At 45.1% G+C, this 18,196-nt stretch overlaps 1 protein-coding gene across 1 annotated transcript in view; it reads right to left on the reverse strand.

Moving 5' to 3' along the window:
• PHC2 (polyhomeotic homolog 2) overlaps nucleotides 1-18,196 on the reverse strand; it is a 2,832,203-nt gene that overhangs the window by 455,008 nt on the left and 2,358,999 nt on the right. The window lies entirely within an intron of this gene.

The following is an 18,196-nucleotide window of genomic DNA, read 5'->3' on the forward strand; positions in this document are numbered from 1 at the left end:
AGTAGTAATTTCTGGTTCTGACCGACCGGCACTTGCGAACAGCTTCTGCTTGGCCACGGCAAGAAAGACTGAGGAAAATGGCGTCGGCTGATGCCTTTATACCCGAAGAACTGCAGCTATGACGTCGGGTGAAGTGCGACACCAGCCGAGGCCAGACCCAGACTTTGGAATCCGGCCGACCGAAGGGCTGCCTGACGACAGGACAACCCATTTGTAAGGACTGCAGATGCATCCTTGAAGGACATTCTGATCTGAAGATTAATATTCTGTCTCTTGCCTAGGCCTCTTATCAGGTGGGGGGATAGGAACCCCTAATCAAAATAATAGGTCTTCGGCCATATCCAGCATCTGTTTTTTTAGGCATGGAAGTCTGTCCTGGAGAATGCTGTACTTGTTTCTTTGTCTTTAGAGCTGCTTTAGTCTTTGGCTTTGAAGCTGAAGAAGGCTTTACATATAAATGTGTCGGTCTGAAAACACCCTCAAAAGCCGATGCCTGCACAGCGGCTCTGGACCCATATGAGGGAATAGTTTCCGAGGATCCAATACCTTGAGTTTCCAGAGGGCCAGTCGGCTCCACGTGGGAGTCGGAAGCGGCCTGTGGCTCTGAGGTAGCGAGCTGCGAAAGTGCCTCACTGAGAACCAGCAAACCGACGACTAGCTTAGAGAAAGCCTCGTCGTCGATTTTGGACCTCGGATGCCTGTCCTTGTCTTTATCCTTGCATTTTTTATAGACTCCGGTCATCGGCTGTTCCGCCGGCATTGTATAATTGAATCTGTGGCCAAAGTAATGAAAGGCAAAATCATACAGACGCTTAATAGTGCGTTGGTTAAATCTAGCACAAAACCAACAACAAGCAATGTCGTGGTCAGGTTCTAGGCAAGGAATACAGCAAGAGTGAAAATCCTTATGAGGTATTTGCTTCCCACAAGAAATACAACTGTTAACTTTTTCTGACATCGGTCTGGAGAAAGAAAAAAAGTTTCCCTAACAGGGTACTTAGCTTTAATGAAGACTTCGGATCTGAAATTCGAATTCAAAAATCTCAGGAGTCGGCCGACCGGCACTTCCGAACTGCTTTTGCTTCGGGCACTGCACGGCGTCGGCTGTATCTTATATACCCCTGGCGCACTGATGTCAGGGAAGAGGTGACAGCAACCGACGCCGGATCAGGACTTTGGAATTCAGGCCGACTGCGGGTAGCCTGCCAGCAGGATAACCCAAGTGTAATGACTGCAACAGTGAAACACTATGAACATCACTGGCAAACACAGCCTGTGGACCCAGATATTCGATCTACAGTTGGCTATACACCCAACATTGCCTTTAAAAATAAGAAATAATCGAAAAGGATGTAGTGTTATCAGAGAATAATAGAAATTCCACTTAATATACAATTAGTATATGGTACCTACCCATGTCCTAAATGCAACTATTGCAGGTACACAGACACTTAGAATTTAAAATAAATGCTAATTGTAACACCTGTCATTTAATGTACTTGGCCTATTACCAATTATGTTTGTCTTTCTGTATTGGTAAAACAGATATAAAGCTGAGAGACTGGATAGGAGAACACATTTACAATATAAATAGTGGAATGAGCACAAATGCATTAGCCAGGCACATTATTCAGCATGGCCCTGGGGGACACAGTTTCAAGTTCATGGTAGTGGAGGTAATACTTTTAGGTGAAAATGGGGGTGACATCAGGAATAGAGCAGAAACATCAGAATTAAATTGGATCATTAGAAGAAGAGCCAACAGAGGGAGAGGGCTGAATAATAAAGTTTCCATTAAACCTGTCCTTAAGTCTAGACAAACTTTTAGATAGGCAATTTTTTTATATATATATATATATATATATATATATATATATATATATATATATATATATATATATACACACACATATACACACACATACACGTATAATATATACATATATTTATACATATATATATATATATATATATATACACACACACACACACACACACAGTTTGCATTTGTTATGTTTATTACTTACAATATATATTTTATTTATGCTTCACACGCTTTCTTGATATATGTCAGTGACTATTTTTATGTGATGTATTTTATGTAGTAGATATTTTTAAATCTATTACTTAAATACTTAACAGCTTCTGCAATTTTATTGGTTGATTGTGCTTATAAGTACTGAAGTAATATGGTGTGATTTATGTCCGATGAATCAGTCTCTGCAACTGCAAAAGCTCTCACAATAAACAATTTGATATTTTCTGAAGAACTACGTTTTATGTGGCTTTCTTACGTTCTGGTTTGGTTCACCACATTTTTGGTTTTTGGAATCTGTGAATACACTCTTACTGCAGCATCATAGGTAAACTTCTTGACAGTTAATGCTGCTATGTGTGTCATCGTCCCTCACAGTCAAAACATTTCTCTTTCTTGGTTACAGCATTCAGATGTTTGTCTATCCCAGGACTGAAAAGTAGATTACCTTAAAGGGTTGTTGCTAAAGATTAGGAGTCAGGTGTAGCCAAGAATGACCCCTGAACAACAAAGCCTGTTCTGGTTATGTGAGTTGCACCCTCTACTATATTATAAGTTACAGGTACAGTAAGTCTGTTCAAAAATAGTATATGCGGAAGCTTGGGCCTTAAAAGCCTCCTCAACTTCACTGTTGGCTATGCCATCCATGGCATGGTGTAATTTGACAGTCAATAGGAAATACAGCATATCATCTAAACAGTTGTCACTACTAATATAAAGGAAGCAATGGAGAAATGATGAAATCAATATGAAAGAGAGAGTAGTACTGCTGTAACTGAAGTCATCCTCAAGTCTTTGCGAGTACATTCATGTGGTGGAACAAGAAGCTATGTACTCACCATAACGTTCGATGTATGTAGTCGATGTCGCCTTACATTCTTACCCCTGGGTTCCGAGATGAACCTCGGCTCCGACTCGGCCATACTCTAGCTCAGAATCTTCAATTGGCTTGTGGCTAAGAGGTACATGCAACAGGCCCATTCCCCAGATCTTGTTTGCTGCAAGTGTACACAAAACACACACACACACACACACACACACACACACACACTCTGAGAAGAAGAACAATCCCAAGAGAAAGGACTACTGACACCTACAGACGATACCTCCAGGTCCTCAAGGAGGGGGTAGGAGGGGGGAGGGGTTAGTGAAAATGTAAGGTGAGATGGACTACATACATCGAACGTTATGGTGAGTACATAACTTCTTGATGTTAAGTAGTCCAATCTTGCCTTCATTCTTAGCCATGGGACAGCATTCCTAGCACCTTGATCTTGGGTGGCTCACTGAAAAATACTCTTGAGCACTGTGGAACCAAAGGAAGATCTGCCTCTAGAGACCAGATCTAATCTGTAGTGACTAATAAAAGTATGAGGCGAAGCCCATGTTGCTGCAGCACAAATATCATCCATAGAAATCCTAGCCTGAAATGCAGTACAGATAGCCACAGATCGTGTAGAATGAGCCTTCACTTTAAAGGGTAATTCTTTGCCACTGGAAGCATAGATAAATGAAATGCAATTGGAAATCTAGCGAGACAAAGTTACTTTAGAAACAGGAACCCCAAGTCTACTGTCTGGAAACGAGACAAATAGTTGATCTGATTTCCTGAAATCTTTTGTTCTATGTAAATAGAAACGCAGATGTCTCTGAACAGCTAGTTGATGAAACTAGTCTGCCTTGTTAGAAAATTCAGGAAAAAAAACAGGCAACTCAATGGACTGGTTGATAATGACAACAGAAGCAACCTTTGGAATAAAGGAAGGACTGGTTCTTAAGGAGACCCTGTCTTTGTGAAACACCAAATAAGGTGGTTTAATCGATAAAGCTTGGAGCTCAGAGACCCGCCTAGCTGAAGTTATGGCTACCAAGAATACTGTCTTCCATGACAAGAATTTAAGGTCACACGTAGCTGCGGGCTCAAAGGGAGTCGTGGTCCCATGGCATTACTGGATCAAAGACTGGAGGTCGGAGTAACATTGTCCCTTTCAGAAAGGCCCTACAAAGCCTATGAGCCATAAGGTTGGGTTCATTAGCAATGTGAAAAGTAGAAATCACTGCCAGTTGCACTTTAATGGTTGCTGCAGCTGACCCCTGACTGAACAGCTGAGAAAGAAATTCTAACACTGCCGAAATAGGCACTGTATAAGGATCAATAAGTCTTTCACGGGCCCAAATGGAGAATCTCTTCCACTTACTGGAATAAATCTTCCTGGTAGAAGACTTGTGGGAAGAAGACAAAATGTGGACCACTTCCGGGGAAAAATCATGAAGCCTGACTAGGGATGGAACTGGAGCAGCCAAGCTGTCAACTTGAGGGTCTGGATGGAGGGATGGAACTGTCCAGACATACGAGTCAGTAGATCTGGATATGGGTCCAGAATCCAGGGATCGACCATTAGATAGGTTTGAAGGAAGGAAAACCAAATCTGACGAGGCCAGTGTGGGGCAATCAGGATCATCTTACTTCCCAAAGACTGTGCTTTCTGAATAACTTTTGATATCAGAGGAAACGGTGGAAAGGCACAGAGAAGACCGGAGGGCCAATCATGAACCAGAGCGTCCCTGGGCATCTCCCCCCTCCGGGGGGATAAGGGTGAAGTAGCTGCTGCATTTGGCATTGAGGGGGCTGGCAAATAGATCGCAACAAGGCTGACCCCATCTGCGGAACATCTTCTCCGCAACATATTTGTTCAGGGACCACTCGTGAGGCATTAGTATAGCTCTGCTCAGCCTGTCGGCAATCACACTGGACTTCCCCGGTATATGTGTTGCAACTAGAAAGCGTTGGGAAGACACCGCCCACTGCCAAACTCGAAGTGCCTCTCTGCAAATGGGGTATGATTTGGTTCCTCCTTGCTTGTTCAGATACCATACCACTTGCATGTTGTCTGTGTAGACTGCAATTGTCCCTAGAGGGAGAAAGCTCTGAAGTGCTTGCAACGTTAATAGCACTGCTCTCATCTCCAAGACATTGATATGCAAATGGGTCTTGTGATCCTGCCACGTGCCTTGGACTGTCCTGCCGAGATAATGCCCCCCTCCCAATCCGGGAGGCATCCGTGGTCACCGTGGCAACTGGAGAAGATGGGACAAAAGGCTTTCCCAAGTTGAGATTGCTAGCCTGAAGCCACCAGAGTAGATCCTGCTTGCACGTGTCCGTAATCAAAATAGAATGGGAGAGTGGAAGATGCTGTAGTGAACATTGGGCAAAAAGCAGCCACTGAAGAACCCTCATGTGTAGTCTGGCAAGGGGAACTAGCATGATCGTGGCAACCATGGTCCCTAATAACTTGAGGACCACTTTTGCCTTGACCTCCCTCAATAAGTCGTAGACCTGCTGTTTGTAGAGCCTGAATTCTCTCTTCTGGTAAGAAGGAACTCATGAGGTTCGTATCTAGTTCGGCACCGATAAAAGTGACACGCTGCGAGGGCAACAAGGCAGATTTTTTCCAATTTAGAGTAATGCCTAACCTTTGGCACAGTGTAATGGTGGCGTCCCTGGTCTGTAACAGTAGATGCCTGGTGGTGGCAGAAAGGAGCCAGTCGTCCAGGTACAGAAACACTTGGAATCCCCGACGTCTCAAGTGAGCCGTTGCCATGCATTTGGTGAACACCCTGGGGGCTGTGGTGAGACCAAAGGGCAGAGCGCGAAACTGAAAATGACTGGCTCCCAGCCGGAAGCGTAGATGACTTCTCGATGCCCTGTCCATCTTGATATGGTAGTAAGCATCTTTGAGGTCAATGGAGCACATCCACACATCTTTCCCTAACAGAGGGAGTATTGACTGTAAGGCGACCATGCGGAACTTGTACTTTTGTATATGTAGGTTCAATCGGCTGAGATCCAAGACGGGTCTCAGGTCCCCTGTGCTTTTCGGCACCAAAAAGAATCTGGAGTAAGTCCCTAATCCTACTTGGTCTGCGGGGACAGGCTGGATGGCTCTCTTTAAAGCAACATTTTATTTCTAAAGTTGCGGAATCCTTTTGGGTGGAACGTCTGGAATTCTCTTGGTTGGCGGTGGAGGAGAAGAGAAGGGAATATGCTAACCTCTGGAAATTATCTTTAATACCCACTCGTCTTGGGTGACGTCTTGCTAGGCTTCTGGGAATAAAGAAATGTGACCCCATACGGCTCCAGAGACGCACAGTCAGGGCCTCCTTTCAGGAGCGCTGGTAGGGAGAACCGGGAAAGGAATCATGGTCCCCCTGATTACGCGGGCCTCCTCTGCCTCGAGGGAGGCGTCTACCTGAATTTCCACCTCCACCCCTGCCTCTGGAGGGGAAATCACTTTGTGCGTCCTGAAAAAACCTCTGCGACTTCCTGGACCACATTTTCCCACCCTTCTGGCCCTTGGGGTAAGGTCTAGAAGGCATGGAAAAATGGACTCCCACGTAGACAGGGTTCTTCCTTCCTGCTCGCACCTATTGAGAGTGTCCTTCACCTTGGTTCCGAATAACTATGAACCATCAAATGAGGCATTGGTGAATGTAGACTTGAAGGCCTCAGCGAAATTCCACAGGCGCATCCAGGAGTATCTCCTAAGAGGGACTCCGGAACCCACTGCCCTGCTTGCTCCATCGGCTGCGTATGAGATCAGCCTCATGGAGGAGTTGGTAAGGGAATTTAGGGTAGACATCTGTGCATTGACCTTCTGTGCCATGGCATCAGACGCGTTACCCTGTAGAGAATCTCCTAGCTCCTTTAGGAGATCTCTCTGGAGCCTTGTAAAATGAATCAAGTAGTTCAACGATCGCATTGTAAAGGCCGCTGAGGTAAACACATGCTTCCCATACCAGTCCATGGCCCGGGACTCCTTTTTAGGCGGATGGACGGTAGACGAAGTTCCAGCAAGTTCCTTCTTGGTGCCTGCTGCCACCACCATGGCATAGTACAGTTGTGTACACTTACCATAAATGTAGATGTTCGAGTGTATTCACTGCTGCAGTCATTACATTTGGGTAATCTGCTGGCAGGTTGCCCTCAGTCAGCCTGATTAACAAAGTCTTGGGTCCTGCATCGGTTGCTGTCCCTTCTTCCATGACGTCAGGTCGTCAGGGGTATAAAACATGCAGCCGACACCATTACATCAGTTTTTCTTGCCCCAGATGTCAGGTGCCCCCCAAATGGGGAGCAAATAAAATTAAAAACAAAAAATATGCCTCCAATCCCAAAAGCAAATACACCAAAAGGGCTTTTAAGCATAGCGAAAGAAAGCAGAGGTATAGCCAGAGGAAAAATAGGGGGCTGGAGGGAGGGTAACCAGGACTGCAACAGTGAATACACTCAAACATCTACATTTATGGTAAGTGTACACAACTGTACTATGTTCTTCGTGTTTCACTGTTGCAGTCATTACATTTGGGTAGATTCCCAAAGCTATGGTTGGGTGGAGGGAATTATACAGCATTAGGACCAGCTAAAAGACCCTGCAGGACAGCAGTGGCAAAGCCAGTATGGATTTAGAGAAAAGTGGTAAATGGTAATGTTTGGTGAATCTATGAACTGAGCTCCAGTTAGCAGCTTCTAGAATATCCCTGGAAGGAACACTCTGAGAAAGGCTGTAGAAGTAGATGCAGCCCTGGTAAAATGGGATCTGATCCCCTGGGGAATAGTTTTTTCCATGGTGCATATAACAGAAATGAATACAATGGCTTATCCATTTGGAAATGGTTTGCTTTGAAATAGCCTTTCCCTCTGCCCCTGCAGCAAATGCCACCAGCAGTTGTTCATATTTTCTTTGAGATTTTGTCCTGTTTAAGTAAAATCTAAATTGTCTGTGTACATCCAATGAATGCAGAATCCACTCCCCATTGTTCTGTGGATTGGGAAAGAAAGTTGGCAAATGAATGGTCTGATTAAGAGCCACACTGAATACCACCTTGGGCATGAAGGATGGATTGGTCCTGAGAGATACCCTGTCCGCATGAAAAATGATGAAAGGCTCCACTGCCACAAGAGCCTGTAATTCAGAAATCCTTCTAGCTGAAGTGACTGCTAAAAGGAAAGCTGTTTTCCAGGAGAGAAATTTTAAGTCTGCAGTAGCAGCTGGCTCGAAAGGAGGGAGAGTGAGCTTTTCCAATACAAAACTGAGGTCCCAGGCAGGAATTGGAGCTCTCCTGGGTGGTCTTAACTTTTAGGCCCGTCTGAGATACTGTTTTAGCAGAGGATGGGAGAAGAAGGGAGGTTCCGTGTTGTAATGAACTGAAATGGCTGAGGTATGGACAGACCCTTGTGAAGCATCTCAGTTAAGTATTGTACAATCTGAGGAATGTTGGGTACTGCTGTGCTTATTCCTAGAGATTGATTCCAGGCACAGAATCTTTTCCATTTGTCAGCATAAGATTTTCTAGTACTAGGCCTTCTTGCCTCCAAAATTACATCCATCACAGGTTTGCTGAAGGATGCTAAGGGTGAATTTCGGTGATTAGCCACACTGCAAGATTCAAAGTTTGGAGCTACGTGTGCAGAATTTGGTTGTTCTGCTGAGACAGTAAGTAAGGTTTCTGAGGCAGGTGCCACGGTGGAAGGTGTGACACACTGCGCAGCAGTGGGTACCAGTGTTGACGAGGCCAGTTTAGAGCAATCAAAATCATTTTTGGTTTGTCTTGTTTGACTTTTAGTAGAACTTTGGAGAGCAGAGGCAGAGGGGGAAAGGCATAGACTGATAGGCTTTTCCAGCTGAAGGATAGAGCATCCACTCTCCAGGCTTTTTTGTGACGAGTTCTTGTAAAAAAAATTGTCCAACTGATAGATCTCTTTGCCTCTCCCCACAACTATGTCTGGGCTCCCCCATTTGTATGACAACATGTTGAAAATCCGTGGTTCCAGTTTCCATTCGTGTGGGTCCATGAGATTTCTGCTTAGTTCATCTGCCAGAGTATTCAGCTTTCCTGGCAGGAATTGAGCTCGTAGTTGTACTTGATAAGTCAAGGCCGTGTTCCACAATGCCATGGCTAGTCTGCAAAGGGGGTATGAATGTATACCCCCCTGCTTGTTTATGTACCACATAACCATGGTGTTGCCTGTCTATCATTAATTGCCCTGGATGAAGGTAGCCCCTGAAGGCGGTCAGTGCATTCTGTACATCAAGCATTTCTTTTTGACTGATATGAAGGTGCATTTGATTTGGGCTCCATTTGCCCTGAATGCACTTCCCTGCCAGATGTGCCCCCTAAGTATAGTCTGATGTGTCTGTAGTTAGGGTTTGGGCGGCAGGAGGTGGTGTGAATGACAGTCCCTTGTTTTGGTAGCAGGCCTCTGCCCACCATAGGTACTCTAGTTGCAGGCAAGGAATGATAGGAATCATCGTTTCCAGGCTGTGACAAAGCTGACTCCATAGACTTTTTAAGTACCACTGAAGTTTCCTCATATGCAGTCTTCCATATGGAATTAGAAGAATGCAGGAGGCCATGAACCCCAAGGCTTGCAGTATTTGCCTTGCAGAAAGCAGGGTTTTTGTGACCACCTGTTTGAGTAAGTCACCAAATGAACTTGCTTCTCTGGCGTAAGGAAAGCCATCTGGGCAGTTGTATTCAAGCTTGCCACCCAGGAATGTAATTTTTTGAGAGGGTACCAGTAGTGATTTCTTTTCGTTTATAGTGTACCCTAGACAAGTTAGAACCCTTTTTACAAACGCCAGATGTTTTAGAAGAGTGTCCTTGTTTTCTGCCTGAATTAGACAATCGTCCAGGTACGGATATATTTGAATATTTCTTTGCCTGCAAAATGCAATTACTGGAGCCAGGCACTTTGTAAAGACCCTGGGCGCAGTAGATAAGCCAAAGGGCAGTGCAGAGAACTGGTAATGCAAGTAGCCTGCTTTGAAGCGGAGGTATCTTCTGCAAGATTCCCCAACTGGGATATGCAGGTAAGCCTCTTTTAAATCTAGAGTTGCCAACCAGGCATAGCAAGTAACTGGTGAAGAGTCAGCATCTTGAATTTTGGAATGTCCAGAAAGGTAGAGAAGTCTAGAATGGGACGCCATGATTTGTCTTTTCTAGGTACCAGGAAAAGTCTTGAATAGAAACCTTGTCCCTTTTCCTCCTCTGGTACTGGTTGAATAGCCCCCATTCTCATGAGGGAATGTACTTGTTTCTGGGCCTCTGCCCACTGATTTGGGGGAAGGTCTGGCCATCCGTTTGGAATTGGCAACGTGTGGAAATGAAATCTGTATCCCTGGGATACTATATTTAAACCCCATTTGTCCTGGGTTATAAGTTGCCAGTTTCTTGCATAAAGAGCCAGCTTTCCCCCCAAAGGGGCGGCTAAAAGGTAAGTGCTTGGTAAGTGTAAAGGGAAGTCATTGAGACTGCTTACCATAGGGAGGTGTCCTGTTGTTTCCAGATTTGGAAGAGGAGGCACCCCATTGTTTTGTTCGGAAAGTCTCTTGTGACTGAAACCTGGAGCCTTTGGAATGTCTGGGTTTGACTTGAGTGGCTCTCGAAGGAACTGGAAAGGACCAGTTCTTAGTAGGCCAGTGCCTACTAAATCTTGGAGGTTGCACTTGTAAGACATCTTTCACAGTTTGCATAGATTTAGCTTGATCTTCCAGCTTTTTTAAAACTTCTTCAGCCTTATTACCAAAGAGAAGGTCCTGTTGTAAAGGAGCATCCAACAATTTTGCTTTAAAAATGATCAGGCAGATTTTGCTCTTTGAGCCAAGCATGCCTTCTTAGCACAGACCCAGTTACAGCAGCTCTGCAAGAGGCCTCCAAAGAATCAAAACCACATTTCAAAGCATGTTTTTCAACTTGTTCAGCTGAATGCAATAAATCCTGTAAATCTTTGTTTTCCACACAGTCAGAAATTAACTTTCTGTTTAAGCAGTCCCATGATATGCTGTTGATATTTTAGCATATGAAATTGACAGTTTAAAGCCCTGATTGCCAAGGTTGCAGAAGTGTAAACCTTCTTACCCCATCTATCCAGCACCCTGGAATCTCGATCAGAAGGTGTAGGATTTTTAGCAGTAGAAGCCTTAATGCCCTTGGGACCCTGAGAAATGGTTTCAGGATCTGCAACAGGATTTTTGAAAAGAAATTTGTGGGAGTCAGGAACCCTGTAGTATCTGTTTGGCTTACAAGGAGCCGGAGGCAAAGAATCAGGAGCCATACTAGATTCTGAAAAAACATCATCAACAATGTCTAGAACACGAGGTATAGCCAAAGGCCTATGCTGAGGAAGAAGAAGAAAATCCCTAAGTCTCTTTTTAGAGTCACAGAAAACCTGACTTTCCCAGTGGAAATGTTCCCTTAAGGTATGTAAAGTTTCCCCAAAAGAAAAATCCTCAGGGGGAAAAGCAGAAAGAATGGAATCTTCTGCATCAGAGTCCTCATTAGTAGGTATAGACAATTCCTGGTCATTAGAAGAGTCAAAATAAATAGAATCCTGTTCAGAAGATTCATAATAAATGTCTTGCCTACGCCTCTTGGAAGTGGGGGGGGGGGGGGGGGTTGGCTACCCCTGATCAGAGTAATTAAATCTTCAGCCATTTTGAACATTTGTTTTTTAGGCACAGGGGCCTGCACATGTGGCCCAGGCATCGGTTTTTTAGGCATAGGTCGAGATTTTGGCCTTAAGTTTTGAAGAAGGTGTCGGTCTAATATACAAATATGTAGGCCTAAAAACACCCTCAGAAGCCGGTGCCTGCACAGAGGCTCCGGACCCATCCAAGGTGGAGACATCCGCGGGTTCCATAATTGAAGCATCTCGCGGCATACCGGACTCCGAATGGGTCTCACTAGAGGCCTGCGAATCAGAAGTAGCGGGTATCAGGGGCTGCGAAAGCGCCTCACTGAGTACCGGCAAACTGGCGACTGGCTTAGGAGAAGCGACGTCAGCAGTTTTGGACCTCAACAGATTGCCAACAGACGACATTTCTGGATAATTAAAGCGCGAGCCAAAATATTTAGAAGCAAAAATGTACCGACATTTAATAGTGCGTTGATTAAATAAAGCACAAAACCGACAGCAAGGCACGTTGCAGTCAGGGCCTACGCAAGGAATACAGTACAAATGAAAATCCTTATGAGGTATTTGCTTCCCACAAGTAATGCAATTATTAACTTTTACTGACATCGGTAAGGAGCAAGAAAAAGTTTCCCCAATGGGGTACTTAGCTTTTTAGCTGAAGACTTCAGATCTGAAACTCAGGAGTCGGCCGACCGGCATTTGTGAACTGCTTCGGGCACCGCGTGGCAAGAAAGACTGATGTAATGGCGTCGGCTGCATGTTTTATACCCCTGACGACCTGACGTCATGGAAGAAGGGCCAGCAACCGACGCAGGACCCAAGACTTTGTTAATCAGGCCAACTGAGGGCAACCTGCTTGCAGATTACTCAAATGTAATGAGTGCAACAGTGAACTATGAAGAACATCTACTGGAACGCCTTTTGTCAGATATTCCTCGTCTGTGGGAGTGGACAAAAACTTATTGGGTCTCCTAGGGACCAGTTCCACAGTGTCAGGAGTTTCCCACACCTTTTGACAGACGAGATCTAGTAGCTCATCGAAAGGGGGGAGACCCCCAAGAGGAGGAAGGTTGAGACCCGAAAGCCTTCAGGAACACAGACTCCTCATCAGAAGGGGATTTGGAGGGCTAGCCGCCTCTCTGCTTCAAGATCTCAAGGATATCTGAAAAAGAAACATCTTCAGAAGACGACTTGGGGGACCCCTCTGACTCCTCGAGGTCGGTGTCCAACATGAAAGACTCATCCAGGGATTCGATGCATTTCCTCTTACACAATCTCTTTCTGACGGGCTCCTCAGGCAAAAACTCTGTGGAGACGTCAGAAAGTTGGGGACCACTCATGGAGGTATCCTGAGGCCTTGGGTCTCCGCTGTCCAGGGATAGAGGGTGATCTGAAACTGACACCGGTGCCGGAGGGGGCAGAGTGTCGGTGCCATAGGATGCAGCTTATGACCTGGCCAGCACGCTCCTCATAACCTCGAAGGCCGATTCCCCCGGCTCCGAAGGCCGACTAACTGCAGAGGATATGGTAGTAGCCATCGGCGTCGAGATGAGATCCGAAGCAGATGTCGGGTCCAAGCTCACCCGAGCCGAAGCGCAGCAAGAGGAAGGCTCGGAACCAATGAAGATCGATCCGAGCCCCCCCCCCCGGATCCGGCCGGGAAACTGTGGACCCTCGACCCCGGGGACAGAACAGATGGGGTCGGAGCAGAAATCGGAACCGAGAGGCCAGGCGAAGCTACTGGAACCGACCTAACAGCACCCGACAGAACCGACAACTCTGGCTCCGAGGAGGAACAACAAACGATGAAGGGGCCATGGTCTCCAGAGCCGACTGGGTAGGAGCCGAAATCAATTTGGCCAGCACCAATGACTGAAGCAGTTTCACCACTCTATCAATGTCTCCATCGGAAAGGGACCTCGAGGACATAGTTGGAGATCTGGTATTCCCTACAGAGGGAGACTGACGTGAAGGAGAACACGTGAAGGAGAACATAGTCAAACAACTGGAGATCAGCTCTGAAAGGCTGGGAGCCGATACAGACTTAGTCAATGCACTACCTTCTGTCAGCACTGAAGCCAATGGAGCCGAAGAAGGAGAAGCTGTTCTAACAACTTTCTCTGGCGGCTCCGAAGAAACAGACGAAGCCGGACAGCATTTTTTAGCAGTCTTTTTGTCCACTTTAGTTGGAGAGGATAGGGCACTGGAAGACTTAGCCAAGTCTTCCTCGAAGGAGTGTTTAAGCAGTCCTTTCAGAATGAGCTTGTTCTTCCTCTCCTGTAGCACACGAGGACTGAAGGAATGACAAAACAAGCAGGACTCTTGGAGGTGAACAGCCCCCAAACAGTACATGCACACGGAGTGCCCATCAGTCAAAGACATTTTATTGTTGCATTCAACACATTTTTTAAAGCCAGAAGGCCTGTGTGCCTTACAATCCTGAAACATGCTGTATAAAGGAGTACACACACAGGGACAAGCTGCAAAACCACACATACACACAAAAGACCTAACTAAACCCCAAACTAAACCCCACGTGGGAAACTAGATCCTCTAACTAAAAACGGCCTAGTAACCAACAGGGACAAAAACTACAGGGAGGACTAGAAACTATCGCCCCATAAGCCTGACTAGCTTGGTCTGCAAAGCTATGGAAAGGATAATCATGGACCTCATAAATAAAGATATTGGGGACCTACAAACACTGGATCCTACCCAGTTCGGCTTTGTTAAGGGCAGATCCTGCCTCTTAAACCTGGTTGATTTCTTTGAAACAGTCACCAAGGCCATTGATGAGGGGAAGGTGGTCCACACAGCCTACCTGGACCTCGCAAAAGCCTTCGATACAATACCCCACTCGGGCATTATAGATAAGCTCACCAGCTTAAATATAAACCCCTATGTCACTAGATGGGTTGCAAACTGGCTCAAGGACAGAACCCACATGATTAGAATTGCTGGAGCCATGTCAGACTCCAAACCAGTTACAAGTGGCGCCCCACAAGGCTCAGTCCTGGGACCTCTTGTTCGGTATATATTTCGGAGGTACAGGCCAACACGGAAGGACTGTGGCTGACCAAGTTTGCAGATGACTGCAAACTGGCCATAATCGACTCTCCAGCCGACACAAGCATCCTCCAAAAGGGCCTCATAGAAACAGACAACTGGTGCCAGAGCCATGGCCTCAAGCTAAACGCCAAAAGTGTATAGTCATCCCCTTTGGCAAAAACAAAGTGCCACAAATTACCACATAGGTGGTAATCCATTAAGTACAGAAGAAGTAATTAGGGACCTGGGGACCCAAGTTGATAGCAATCTCTCATTTGACAACCACGTGGCCAAAGTGGTTAGAAAACATTTTATATAGCCCACCTAATCATGAAGGGATTCACATCTAGATCAGGGGAGGTCATCGTGCCTCTTTACTCATCCCTCATCAGGCCCATAATTGAGTACAATGCCCCTTTTGGGATGTACCTTACCAGACACCTGCAGCAACTGGAAAGACCCCAAAAGTACCTCACCAAGAGGATCAAAGGGCTCAAACAGATGCCATATGCTGCCCGGTTAAAGAAACTCCAGCTCTACTCAGTGGCATACCGCCTGTTCAGAGGCGATCTGTGCCTGACGTATAAAGCCATGTCCAACCCGGAATTAATGGACATGCTGCACCTCAGAAAATCCAAATCCTATCGAGCTACACCCTCGAGAGACTTGAACCTCAGCACTGAAATAAATAGGACATGCTGGAGGGACAGATTCATAACCCAGAGGCTCCCTTCACTCTGGAATAAAATCCCAGTCCAGGTTAGGCAGAGTCCCTCATTGACTCTCTTCAAGAGGAATCTTGATGAGTGGATGGGAGATCGTAGGTTTACCCCGGGTATCACTTCTGTGTCACTGTTAGACAGAGGCACAGTACACTAACCTCAAAAAAAGGGCATAGCAAAATTAATTTAAAATGGGTGGCGAAAGCCAAACACATTCTGGCTAGGCTTATAAATGCCCTAGGGCAGATAGCCTAGTATGAACCTATGAACCTGTAATTTAAACGGGCCTAGCCCGTAGGGAGCAAATGCAGGATAACACCATTACCAGATGACAAAACACTAAATAAGCTAACAAGTAACAGGAAGCACAAATAAAAAGACCACACGGAAACAGTGGGGAGGACTAGGTCCTCTAACTGAAACGGGCCTAGCCCATGGGAAGAAAGGGAGTGAATGGGATACCAAAAACGGCCAACGAAAAGGCCACACAACCAGCAAGAGAGACACACACAGTAGCTATGAAAATAGCTTTTTTATGATCAAGAAATAGCCAAAAATTTAGAAAAAAGTATACTTAGCCACGGCCAAAAGCTCAGGGGAGGATGGCCACCCTGTTGTAAAACTAAGTAATACTCAACAAAATTCACAGAGACAGACAGGTCATTAAAAAAAAAAAGGGCCATAAAGATGACAAGAGTGGACTATTGAGGCCAAGGAAGAAATCTTGTATGATTACGATTATGCAAAGCCCCGAATTCTCAGTTAGAAGACATTCAAAAAGATTGACAGAAGTTAAAGGAAAGAACAACATAATCAAAAGCTTCAAACCAACCAACCAACAATGCATGTTCATAAGTACAACAAATCCATGAAAAGCATTATACAACAAAAAAACTTTGGGCTGCCTGGAAAAAGAAGCGACAAAGAAAATGTGAAAATATAAAGAACAAAACCCAGAGATTAAAAGACATATGGATGTGGGAAAGAAAAAGAGATCTGGTATGGTGCAGTATTTATGCAAATGAGAAAGACAAACTAATCAATTAAAAAGCAGCCCCAAAGATATTTGAACAGAAATACATGCAAAGGCATCCGGATATGGAAACTTTTACAATACAAAAAAATGGCAAAACAAAGGGGGGGTAGAAAAGAAGATTAGTAATGGAGCAGTTAAATAATAGAAACTAAAGTTATGGATAACCTGCAAATTGAAGGATTTAGAGTAGAAAATCCAACTTGGATAACATCACAGTATGACAGAACAATGAGTCCCCAAATTAAAGGGAAGCATCTGATTGTGTGCCACACGATGATTGTCTGGAGCCTTCAGGAAGAAGGCAATGCAAAAGTTCAGCTGAAGTTGCACAGCGAGGGAAGGAGCAGGAAGCAGTGGCAACTATGACGCAGGCAGTGTTGTGGAGTGATGGGCCAATGAGTTCCAATATGAAAGGGCAATAGATGAAGCAGGAGGCAACCAAAGAGGATATGTCACAGGAAGATTTCTAGAATATTCTGTAGGATTCCTGCAGGAAACAGAAAGCAAAGAATGTGCCCTCAGTTTAAAAAATCCAAGTTAAGACTTGCTTGATTTAACAGAGCTACTTATATGCACAGCCCAAACAGACACCAACCGAGTTAAGGAGGAGTACTGTTCCTTTTTTTTATTATTTTTTTCCTGTTGAGTCAACCTGTTAGTCATCCTAAAAACTATACACCAATAACTTGCCTTCTGACTATGTACAAACTACATGCAGACAAGAGTTTACAGTCAATCATGGCAACAGAACAAAAGGGCAATAAAAGAAAGTCACATGGAAAAAAGGATCATTTGTTGCTAAATAAAGCCATAATAAGAGAATTGCAAAAAGGGGTAGAATCTAAGTATGGCATGGATAGCTTACCATAAAAGCATTTTACAGAACCACATCTGTGACCACGAAACAGTGGCAAACCACTTTGCAATTAAGTCATGACAAAGGGCAAATCATTATCCCAAGGATCAAATTTCAAAACGGGATATTCCAGGTTGATTCTTTGTCAGTTATTGTTTTGTCTTGCTCTTAACCCATTACGTCATTTACTTAACAGATTAGCTCTTGCTTACAATCTGGCTCCCTGTTTTAACATGGGGGGCACCTACGTTGACTTCTGTGATAACCTAAAGGCCAGCAAAGCCTGTGCTGGGAGGACATCATAACCTACAGGCCAGCACAGCTCGTGTTGGGAGGACATCATAACCTACAGGCCAGCACAGCTCGTGTTGGGAGGACACCACTAAACCAGCAATGACCTCACTGCTGCATGATATGCACAGTCTAGAAAATATGGAGAAACAGCACAGTCACCTTTCCTTTACAACTACACTGGGGGGAGCGGGAACGTTTCTGAATCTAGGCATACCTTTGTGCTTCTAGGCAATGCAGTTTTCTTAGTCATTTTGAAGACATTCTGCTTGTTGAAACGGAGTCTAGTTGTCAGAATGGTGGTTGAGCATCATTCCTGTGCTCCACATAACTGAATTACAACAGTACCAGAAAAAGCACAGCAGATCTCTCGGGTCGTAGAGGGGGCCTAATCTTTGGCTGTCATGCTTTATTCACCTAGAATATGCCAGTGCCATGATGGCAAGGACCAGAATGGCAAAACAGCCATTTGCTGTGGTAGTGCCAAGGGGAATCCAAGGGAAAGGATTCTAGGGCAGCTGGGAGGCTCTGGCTCCAAAAATGTACATTAGGAACCCCAACACTGGGAATACTAACTGTGGATGCAGCAGCAGTTGCTGGGTCACTGCAATAATCAATATAGAACAGGCCAGGCAGACATCTGTAAAATCAACGGTGGATAAAAAGAAACAATCTAGTTTTGGTGGTACCAATTACAAGGTGCAAAGGGCATGCAGACACAGGTCAAATTTGC

Source organism: Protopterus annectens, chromosome 2.part1, assembly GCF_019279795.1.
Source record: "Protopterus annectens isolate FY-2018-M chromosome 2.part1, PAN1.0, whole genome shotgun sequence".
Classification (NCBI taxonomy): Eukaryota; Metazoa; Chordata; order Ceratodontiformes; family Protopteridae; genus Protopterus; species Protopterus annectens.